This window comes from Camelus bactrianus, chromosome 14, assembly GCF_048773025.1.
Source record: "Camelus bactrianus isolate YW-2024 breed Bactrian camel chromosome 14, ASM4877302v1, whole genome shotgun sequence".
Taxonomy (NCBI): Eukaryota; Metazoa; Chordata; class Mammalia; order Artiodactyla; family Camelidae; genus Camelus; species Camelus bactrianus.
This window is the reverse complement of record NC_133552.1, coordinates 32,551,863-32,562,881: the sequence shown is the minus strand read 5'-3', so window position 1 is coordinate 32,562,881 and position 11,019 is coordinate 32,551,863. Positions and strand designations below refer to the sequence as shown.

Genomic DNA, 11,019 nt, shown 5'->3' with positions numbered 1-11,019 from the left:
AAATTCAGTGTTACAAAGTTTTAAAAATAGTTAAATATTAGCCAATTCTATTAAACACTTTAGCAGTTATTTACTTTTAATCCTGTTTCTGGGGAAATTTTGCAATGATTCCCTCCCTTTGTTGATTCCCTCTTTGTCAGAATCCTTGAAAGGCCCCTGTCATCACTGTCAGTATCATCATCATCATCATCATGGAACTGATTCCTCTGGAAGATTCTAGGAAAATAAACAGATGGGTGGGGTTATGTGTACGTCAATGTGTGCATATACAATAAGAACAGTTATCAGACATTAGATGCAAGATATCCATTTTATTTGGAGAAGAATGTGGTCATGAAATCCTGATGTGGTGAATGAAGGAAGCAGTGGGAACAGGATAGTCAGTGGAAAGGAGGAGGAAGTGAGCGAAGCGGGGAGCATAGATCCTTGGTTAGCCGACCATCAAATTGGTGTGAATGAGGGGAGTGTGGTGGCAGAATCATGTTCCTCCCCCGCCACAGGTTAGCCAACAGTAACATGTTTCTGTACATGGCAAAAGGGATGACAGATATATTAGGAGAAATATCTTAGAGGATTTCTGTATTCTAAATTCTCTATTAGCCTTTTAAACCCATGATACATTATTAAGTTTAGTGGAGGGCCACAAATAAAAAGGATTCATATAATCTCACCACACATACTGAAGGTAGAAAGACTAAGGAAGAAAAAAAAGTCATTCACAAGTGCCTTGAACCTTAAATTGCTCATGGGAGGAAATGTCACACAAGTTGAGTGTCACAGCCACATACATAATGCCTGAATGGGAGGGGAGAAGGGGATCCTGAGATGAGACAATAGGGTGAGTAGCCTGGATTGTCCAGGTGGGCCCAATGTAATCACAGGGGTCTTTAAAATGGAGGACATAGCCCAGCTGAGTTTAAAATCAGAGGGAGGTGTAGCCATGGAGCAGTTTTCAGAAAGGCTGCTGGCCATGAAAATGGAGGAAGTCGTGGGACACAAGCTAAGGAAGGTGGGTGACCTCTGGAAACTGGAAAAAATAAAACAAAAACGAGGAAACATTCTCTTCTAGATCCTCTAGAAGGAAGGAATCCTGCTGGCAACTTGAATTTAGCTCAATGAGAACTGTGTTGGATCTCTGACCTCCATAGCCATAAGGTGATAAATCTGTGCTGGTTTAAGCTGTTAAGCTTATGGAAGTTTGTTACAGTGGTAATAGAAAAATAACATAGTGAGCGGTAGTGTAAGGGATTAAAGTTCTAGGCTGGGGTGTGGAGAGGATTCTGACATTTACACCTAAAAAACAACCAGGTGCAGTGGGAAGGTGTTTTAAGGAAGATCTACCTGGCAGGGCTGTTAATAGGACTGTTTGGTGTGAGAAGAGCATTGGAGTAGAGGAATCAATTAAATCTCTACCAGAAAAATAAGGAATAAAATATAACAGTGCTTCAGTGTTAGTGGATGCAGGAATGGAAATGGGCAGAGAGATATAAACATTACTTTGAAATTAGCTACAGGTTTGATGATTGCATGTTGGGGAGAGTTAGCCGATGTGTGGACTGAATGTTTGCATCCCCTCAAAATCCATATGTCAAAACCCCATCTCCCAGGGTGATGGTATTGGGAGGCAGGGCCTTTGGGAATTGATTACTAGGATAAAATAAGGTCATGAGAGTAGAGCCCTCATGAATGGGATTAGTGCCCTTATAAATGGCCCCAGATTGCTTGCTTCTCTCTGGCCCATGAAGATAGTGGGAAGACAGCCATCTTCGAGACATGAAGGCTATCATCTCCCAGAAGCATTGACCTCAGCCTCCAAAACTTAAGGAACATGCTAGTTGTTTAAGCCACCCGGCCCATGGTAATTTGTTACAGCATCCCAGACTGACGAAGACAGTGGAGAATGCCTCTGAGTTTGACACTGATTGCCTGGAGAATGCTGAAACCCAGGGAAGTGGGCAGCACAGACGTTTACTCATTTAATCCTGGCAACACGGTACGAGATAGAGTCTACATATTCCTCGCTATTTAAAAGGGAAGGAAAAAGAGGCACAAACAACAACAACAACAACAACAACAACAACAACAACAACAACAAATTTTTCCAAGATTCACACAGAACCCCCTGGAGGCAGAGTGAGAATTTATACTCAGGCAGGCTGACCCCAGAGCCCCTGCTCATAACTACCTAGTCAGATCACCTTGCTTATGTGGATCAATTTTTTTCAAGTGTGATATGAGGGTACTATGTCCAGTAACTTATAATTTCAAAATAACTCACTGTAAGGGAAACATTAGTCGCAGGCATTGCAAACCACAGTAAGCTACACATACAAAAATAACTCGTTAGGGCAAGATAACCAATAATGTTTTTAAATATTATACTTGCTGTACCTTTGCAATAAAATGTGTATTTATAATTCTGTCTGCCTACAGAATAACTTCATAATCCTGAATATGGCTGGTGGCTCCCATGGTGGACAGCACGGGCCTAGAGAATTTAAGTGACTTGTCCAGCCTCGCCCAGGAAGCTAGTGGTGGGATCAGAGCTATAGGTTGGGACTTTTCCTTCCTATCCAACAAGTCCCTCATGGAGGCTTAGAAGCTTCTCCTTTGGTGCCCAGCTGTCTATCCGTACTTATGACATCTTGTCAGGTGTCCCAGCCTGCTCCTGAACATAAGCCAGTAACAACATCTGCTCTTTTCTGGCCAGGTAATACATTCTAGCAACTTCCATTGACTTCTTGGCATCAGTTCTTACCTGGAAGGGTAGTGGCTAGAGATGCAAATGTGTCCACATGACAGGGTTTTCATAAACATAGCAGGAGTTGTCAAAAGAAGAAAACGTCAGGAAGACGAGTGAAAGAAGGTCATTTAATATACCAAATGGGTACTTTCAATGTATGTTTGTGTTTCCAAGTCCAGACTTGTTCTGCTCGTGCATTACAGGCCAATAAATCGGGAGGCCAGGTTTTGGGGCAAGAAATAGCGACTTTAATTTGGAAACCCAGCTGAGAAGATGGAAGTCTAATGTCCTGGAAAACCATTCCCCAAAGTCAGAATTCAGGCTCTTCTTATATTAAAAAGGGGAAGCAGGAATGCTTGGTTGTTGCAAACTTGGTTTATGAATTCTTTGTTGTTAAAGTCTTTTGTTCTTGCAGCTCTTCGCCTGGGTCAGATCCGTGTAAACCTCCAACAAACAAATGTTATTTTCTATTCTGTAACATGTTATCTTTATATGAATGGAAAAGTGTTAATATCCTTTAAAGTCAGAGCCTTGAGAATAGGGTCTCCTGTATATTTCAGGCTCTAGGCAACATTGTTTTACAAAAGGTGCAGAACCAACAAGACTAAACCTAGGAAACAGGGCACAGGGTTAAACTCAAAAGAACAGATCTAACATGGAGTCAGATTTGTTCTTTCCTATTTCAGTAGTGCCATGGAGAAGGCACTTTGGGCAGCTTGTTTTAGGGTCCTGGAGGCTTTCTCTCTCAGCCTCTGGGCGCCTTTATTGCAAACCCTTCATAGCTGTCTGGCCTGCTGGAAAACCACTCCGACTGTTTTGCCCTGAAGATGTGTTCTGTTTATAACTCATCTCTACTCCTTGGAAAACAACTCAAGAAAAACTCAGGTTGGTTTTCCACCAGCGTTGGGCAGGGGTGAGGGATAGCATGTAATCATTTTATAAAATAAAAATTAAAATTAAAATTAAAATAATAATAAAAATAATAAAAGAAGTATTAAAACAGCACTGGGCACATAGGAAAGAGTCAATAAATATTTCCTGGCTTAAATTAAAAGTGATGGCTCAGTGATTCTATGGCTGCTCTATTTGCTGAGCTTGTTACTCCTTTGCTCCATTACAATTTTTTTAACTGAAAAAGAAATACATGCATATGGTTAAAAAAATTCAAAAAGAGCACAAAAATACACAAGTGAAAGAAGTTTTCCCTCACCCTCTGTTCTTTCAGTCCTCCCTGGAGATGTCACTGTTTATTATCCTTTGTGTGCTTTTCCAGATATGCTATGCACATTCCCACCTATGTATGTAAATTCCTTTAAACATTTACTTATTTTTAACTTAAAGGGGTTTAAATCCTCAAGTGCTTTCTGCCCGGGTAATAGAAAAGAACAAATCTGACTCCATACTAGATATTTTCCTTTGAATTTAATCCTGTGCTCTGTCTCCTAGGCTTCATCTTGCTTGTGAAACAGTGTTGCCTAGAGCCTGAAATATACAGGAGAGCCTATTCTGAAGGTTCTGACCTTTAAGGATATTTAACACTTTTCCATCCATATAAAGATAACAAGTTGCAGAAAAGAAAATAACGTTTGTTTTGCTGGAGGTTTACAGAGATTTGACTCAGGCAGATAGCTGCAAGAACAAAGGATTCTAACAAAAAAGAACTCCTACACCAAGAAGTTTGCTACAACCAAGCACATAGGAAAGGAGCCTGAATTCCTACTTGGGGAGATGGTTTTCCAGGACATTTGTTTGCCATCAAGGTCTACAGAAACTTGCTATTCCATGTCCCAACACCTGGTCTCTGAAATTATTGGCCTGTCCTGCACTGAGGAGAATGAATTTGGACTCGGTAACACTCCTATCTACCTAGCAAGCTGGACACTGGATCTGAGGACAGCTCTCCCACACCCAGGGACCTACTGTGAGCCCTTGATGGTTCCACTAGGGTGGGGTGTGGTTTACTCAGGAGGGATGGGGACTATGCACCAACACTGAGGCAGTCCGCTCTGTCTGGGGCTCTGATCTTGTACCTCCCACTCCCCACCAGCCCAAAACCTGGAACAGTGGAGCTAAGACAGAGATCGTGCCTGCCTGTTTCCCAGCGTGTAAAAGGGGAATATGTACTCTTCCCAAGGTAGTTCTGAGCGGCAACACCCGCTGGTGCTTGTTTCCCAGAGCAACAGGGAACCCAGCTCCGGGTGGGGGCAATGGGTGTGATCCCGTAGGGGTTCTGCAGAGGCCTCAGTTGGAGGGCTGGGCCAGGGAGGGAAAACTTGAGCTGCGGGCCTTGAAGTGTTAGAGAAGGGTACAGAGGCAGGACTGACTTCTGTTTCAGGATGCCCCCAGAGGTAAACCTTTTTCTCTCCATCTCTACTACTCCCCTCCCCTCTCCAGATCTCTCCCTTCTCTCTGCACTTCCTGTCCATCTGTCTCCCTCCACTTTTCCCCTCCTCCTCTCCTCCTCCCATCTTCTCCCTCCCTTACTTCCGCAGCTTCTCTCATAGAAACCAGAGGATCGCTGGCCCTCCTGCGCATGCGCAGTCAGTGCCAGGTGGACCGCGGTTTGGAAGCTCCAGCTCCGAGCAGGGGATCGACCCCAAAGTCTTCTCAGCTCTGTCGCCCGGTAAGCCTTTAGCTCCTGCCCCGGGGACGGGGCCTCCGGCTGTGGAAGTGCAAGGTGGGGAGCTCACGGAAAAGGTTCAGGCGGCTGCTGGAGGGCGGTCCACGTGTCACAGCCCGAGAGGGCACGAGTCAGCGTGTGTTCAGCTATATTGCTCGGGCCAGGCACCTCTGCCCGCGCCACCTGCCCCGGCGCCCCGGCCACAGCTGTCCAGGGCCAGGTGTGCACCTGCCGCCTCTCGCCCCAGCCGGTCTCCCCTCAGTCTGCGGCTGGAGTCCCCTTCCCTTCTCCCGACCGTGAGTCCTCTCCTTCCAGGCTTCCTCTCCTCTGCCGCCGGCCCGTCCCTGTCCCTGGGCGGGCTGTGTCCCGGGCGGGCGAGGTCTGCACACCCAGACGGGGCAGCTGGGGCTGGGGCTGGGGCTGGGGATGGCCTCCGAGCCGAGCTGCAGTCCGCGTCCCCAATCCCCCGCTTTCCCTGCCCCGTGACCCCTGGGCTGCCCTCCTCTCCCTTTCCCGCTCCCTCAGGACCAGCTCGGTGGCGTCGGCGCTGCTCCCCGGGCTGAGAGCCTCCGGCCGGCCGTAAAGCCCAGTTTGTCCTGGTGAAGTCTGCAAAAGGGAGCGTCAGTGCTGAGGGAACTTCCTTCTCCTCCCTCAGTGTTTCTGCCCCAGGTAAGTACCTTGAACACTTTCAGTTGTTATGATGGCGGTGCTTGTTGATGTCACGTGTTTTTATAGTGAGATGGATTACAGTGTTGAAAGCAGGGCTTTGTTCAGTTAAAAATGAACTGAAGGCATGAGGCTGCGACATCCTCCTTCCTTCCCTCTCCCAGAGTGAATCATGTGACTGCTGATTTTAGGAATATAGTTACAGTCCCTAAGTAGTCCAGCCCATCTAGTATGTGTTAACAGGAACAGCACCACCAGAGGCGTTGAAGACCTAGGGACATTGCAGTCCTAAAGAGCTCCTGGCACAGTTTGGTTTGTTTTGTTTTTTTCTTTTTCTTAAATTGTGCGGCAGACTAGTTGTATAGAGGGGAAAATAATTGTCAAGAAATTATTTTTCATATAACAGCTTTATTGTGATATTGTTCACACACCGTGAAGTCCATCCATTTAAATGGTACAATTCAGCAGCTTTTAGCATATTCACAGTGCTGCAACCATTATTATTCCAGAACGTTTTCGTCACTTCAGAAAGAACAGTGGAAATCAATGACCTATTCACCCTTACCCAGTGGTGGTTCTAAAGAAGTTTCTTGGCTGTTCCTGACCATAAATTAACTTTCTACATTCCATGAAATACCTGGTAGGAATTCTAATCAGCATTGCATTGAATCTGTCTATCAAAACAGGAAGAATTAATGTCTTTATGGCATAAACTTCTTCTAACCATGAATATATCTGAGACCCTATCTTTTCATCTGTCCAGAGCCTAGCCCATGGGAAGTCCTCACTAATTTTTGGGCTTGTGAATGATGAGATTCTATACATTGTTAGTTGCAAATCTAGCCTTTCACAGAAGAGAAAAGTAACCTCAGTGAAGCCAAGTGACTCTCTGATGGTCAGAAAGGGTGACAGTCAGTGCTGGAGTGATACAGTGGACTTGCTGCTTGCAGCCAGAATTCTCCACCACCTACAGCTACGGGGATTACAGTGTTCTTTTATTTTTTTAAAGACTTGCTTTTATTTTTCTAATTATTTTTTATTGAAGTGTAGTTAACTTACAATGTTAGTTTCAGGTGTACAGCAGAGATTCAGTTATAAACATATTCATATGTATATACATACGTTTTAGATTGTTTTTAGTACAACTCATTACAAGGACTTGAACATAGTTCCCTGTGCTATATAGCAGGTCCTTGTCATTTATTTAATATTTATTAATGTGTATCTGTTAATCCCCCTTTTCCTGCTTGCTAACCACAGTTTGTTTCTATGCCCATGAGTCCACTTCTAGCAGCACCATTTTTCCTAGTTAATATATGCTGGTTGGCTGCTTTCAGTTTCAGTAATTCCATCTTATCTGTGGGCGTTTTTCTTCTGGTGGGCCTCTATGTGGTTTGCACACGTGGTAATAGAGATCTGTATTTCGGAGAACTCCAGGCCTCGTGTAGTCCCTGGTAGAGAGCGCCCACTGAGCTGATGCTTGAACTGGGAAAAAAACATAGTAAATGTTGGTATTTCCACTATGGTTGAGACTTCCAGGTTTCTATAACCCCTCTAGCCAACCTTAATGTTGGCTGCACCCATACTGGGTAATTTGGTGGAACTCCATGGTATGGTGATGTAGAGACAGGGCTTTGTATGCTTCTTCTCTTTCCTTTTTCTAACACTCATTCTCCTGGGCCTCCCAGATCCTCCCACAACAGTGCCCAGGGCTGGCTTGGTGCTGCACTCAGGCAATATTTCTTAATAAGACCCTTTCCTCATCTCTTCTGAGCCTCCGTTTCCTTCTCTGCACAATGAGACTGTAGACTAGATAAGTCCTTTTCAGTTTCTTTTAAAACCATGTTTCCTTTGAGAAACAGAAAATGCAAATCTCTCCTCCCATTCCAACCCTTTAGATTTTGATATGTCCTCCAAGAAGTGACATAGCTCTCTGTGGAAAGCTGATGTGATTGTGATTCCAGGTGGCACAGGAAAGACTCTTCAGAGATTTATTGCAGGGAAAGGGCAGGAAAGGAGCAGTATGTCACACTTTCTAGTGTGAGCAATGGAGCAGGGGATTGGGTTTAAATACGGTGTCTGATGTGGCCTCTCTCTAATCTTGCACAATGTGATAAACCTCTCTCCCTCAGTTTCTTCATGTATGAAGTTGGGGTGATAGTATTTTAGGGTTTTTGTGAAACATTATACACATAATCCATTTGTGTCTCGGTAGAAACTAGAGCTGCTAGGGAGTCAGTGATTTCTTTAAAAAAAAAAAAATCTTGTCCATAGCACTCTGTCTGTGTGTATTTTGAAGTTCCTGGAGGGTGAGTGTTGAAACCAAAGTCCATCTTGGGACAGGTGGCCCATGGTCCTATGTGCCCCAGATTGCCCCCTCCTCCCCAGTCCTCTTCCTCTCAGTCCAGAATGAAGTTCCCTAGTAGATTTATACAGAGTTCTTGTGGAAATGGCTTTTCATTTTATTGTTTCACCAAGAAGGGCTGCCATCATGATCTCTGTGGTCAGGTTTTGCTGACATGAAGGCTATGCAATTGGGGTTTTTTTTTAATAAAAAGAAAAAAAATTACAAATACAAACTTAGACCTAGGGTGGTGACAGGGGCTCTTGGAAGTGGGGGCCATTAGCTTTGTTAGCTTCAGGTGCAGTGTCCTCTGGCCACGAGGACCCATCCTCGTGCTCTTAAGTTGGAGGGACCAGTGGGTTCAGTGGGAAATTTAACTGAGTGTATCTCATGGTCTAGGGATTGTCCTATTTGTGCTGTGTGTTCCTTATTTGAGACAGTGAGCTAATTTAACCTCAATAGTCTCTTTAAAAATTAGACTTTTAATTTTGTGATGTAACTTAGATTCCCATGTAGTTGTAAGAGATAATATGGAGAGGGCCTATGGACAATTTGCCCAATTTTCCTTAACGGTTCAATATTGCAAAATTCGGGTACAATTCATTACTGACTCACTAACCCTTTGAGGTTTGTGTTATTGCCCTCATTTCTATTCATGATTAAACTGGGGCTTAGAGAAGCACACAGGCCTGCCCATGTCACCCACATGGTTAGTGTAGAGTCGGGTGAACGTGGGCTTGGGATTTCCAGGCAGTACCATTATGATGGTCTGTGGCAGTGAGCAGCATTCACTTTGCTTGTTTATTCATTCATTCAACAAACTTTTATTGAATAACCTCTGTGTGTCAGATGCTTTAATAGGGTTATCAGATTATTCAGCAGTACTGAAAATCAGGTAATGTTTTCTGTTTTTCAATCTGAGAAAATTAGCTCTGAGAGGTTATAACCCCCCGAAAGGTAATATAGCTGATAAAGGAGGGATAGTAAATTTGTACAGTCCCCCCTTTTTATGCAGGTTGTAACCTAGGCATTTAACATTTGCAAACTTCCTTAATCCAGATAATTTCTTGTAAGGCAAGGATTTTTTTTTTTAATTGAAGTATAGTCAAGTTTACAATGTTGTGTCAATTGCAAGCTGTTTTTTTGAATTTTGAATTAAAAAATATTTTTTGAGGAGGGTAATTAGGTTTTTTTATTTGTTTCATTTTTTAAAATGAGGTACTGGGGATTAAACACAGGACCTCATACTTGATAAGCACGTGCTCTACCATTGAACTGTACCCTCCTCCCCAAGGCAAGTTTTCTTATCCATTATTCTGCAGCTTAGGAGTTCAAATAAATTGGAGTTGAAATCCAGATGTTTTGATCCCACTGTGGTTCTTTTCTTTATATTCTGCTTAAAGGGGTGTGGAAAGCAGTTCCTTTGTTCATTTCTTTATTCAGCAGTTTTGAGCACTGTCTTTGCATCAGGGTTTGGCTAGGTGCTTGGAACAGAAAACAAGAAATGACCCTGCTCTGCAGGGGCAGGAAGCCTAGACCAAAAGCTGGGTAATGTGATCCGACCTACAGTAGCCATGTGCAGACACTGAGGACAAACTGTACCCCCGTCTTTGCTTGGGCTTCCCTTGCCTTCTGGCTGGTACACACCAGGTCACCGCAACCCAGAGGGGCCCACAGCCCACAGCAGAGTAAGTATATCGATCTCCTCTCCCCTCTTGGCAGGGGCTGCAACATGAGCATCCCTGACTATGTGCAGTGCGCTGAGAACGACCAGATTCTCCCTGTGGTGGTCCAAGCCATTGGGATCATCTCAGAGGAGAATTTCTTTTGCATCTATAAGCGAATCTCCTTGGTGAGCCAGATCAGCCCCTGCGGCTCCCATTGGGCACTCTGTATCCACTACAGGCACCACTATGCACCCGAGAATGGGTGGGGAATCTTCCAGACCCACAGCAAGGTAGTGGGCCTTGTCACCATTGCCGACTGCCTCTCGGCCAAGGCCTTCGATAAGCTCCACTTGCAGAGGAGCTGTATGGCACATAGTTAATGACTCTCAGCTCTTTGTGCTGCATGGGGAGGTAGCAGAGCAGAAGTGCGCCGACGTGGCCTTCAATCTACGAGGACTGCAGGCTGGTGGAGAAGAGTATCGAGGACTTCACTGTGTCACTCTTCATCATGCTCAAGTCCAAGTGGCTGGATAGGGCCCCCAACAAGTCTGGGGATAAGATCCCCCTCCTCTGCACCTTGTTTGAGAAGGAGGACTTCATGGGATTGGACACAGACAGCAGGTAAGTCTACCTGGAGGCCAGGCCGCCCTCTCTGTGTGCCAGATTGCTTCCCTATATCCAGGAAGGGATCATCAAGGAAGAGGGCTGTCTTGTAGCCAAGACTGGATGGAGGTGCAGCCTGCTGGTTTACAGACAATTAAAAGTGAATCCACCTTTGTTTCAGAGAGATACTTTTATGGATATTGTGTACACTTACTCCAGCTTTTCAGCCAGGACCCCTGGTGGGACCCCTGGAGTTGCTGTCCAATAGAGTAGCCACAGCCTCTGATGCTAGGAGCGCTGGGGAGGAGGCTGGTCTGAGCTGACATGTGCTGTAGGTCAAATGTACATCAGATGCTGAGACATCTAATAAAAGGAA

The 11,019-nt window shown here is 44.8% G+C and overlaps 1 pseudogene; it reads left to right on the top strand.

Moving 5' to 3' along the window:
* The first annotated feature begins 10,105 nt into the window (after positions 1 to 10,105).
* On the top strand, positions 10,106 to 10,676 carry LOC141579814 (trafficking protein particle complex subunit 9 pseudogene; annotated as a pseudogene).
* Positions 10,677 to 11,019: the final 343 nt, after the last annotated feature.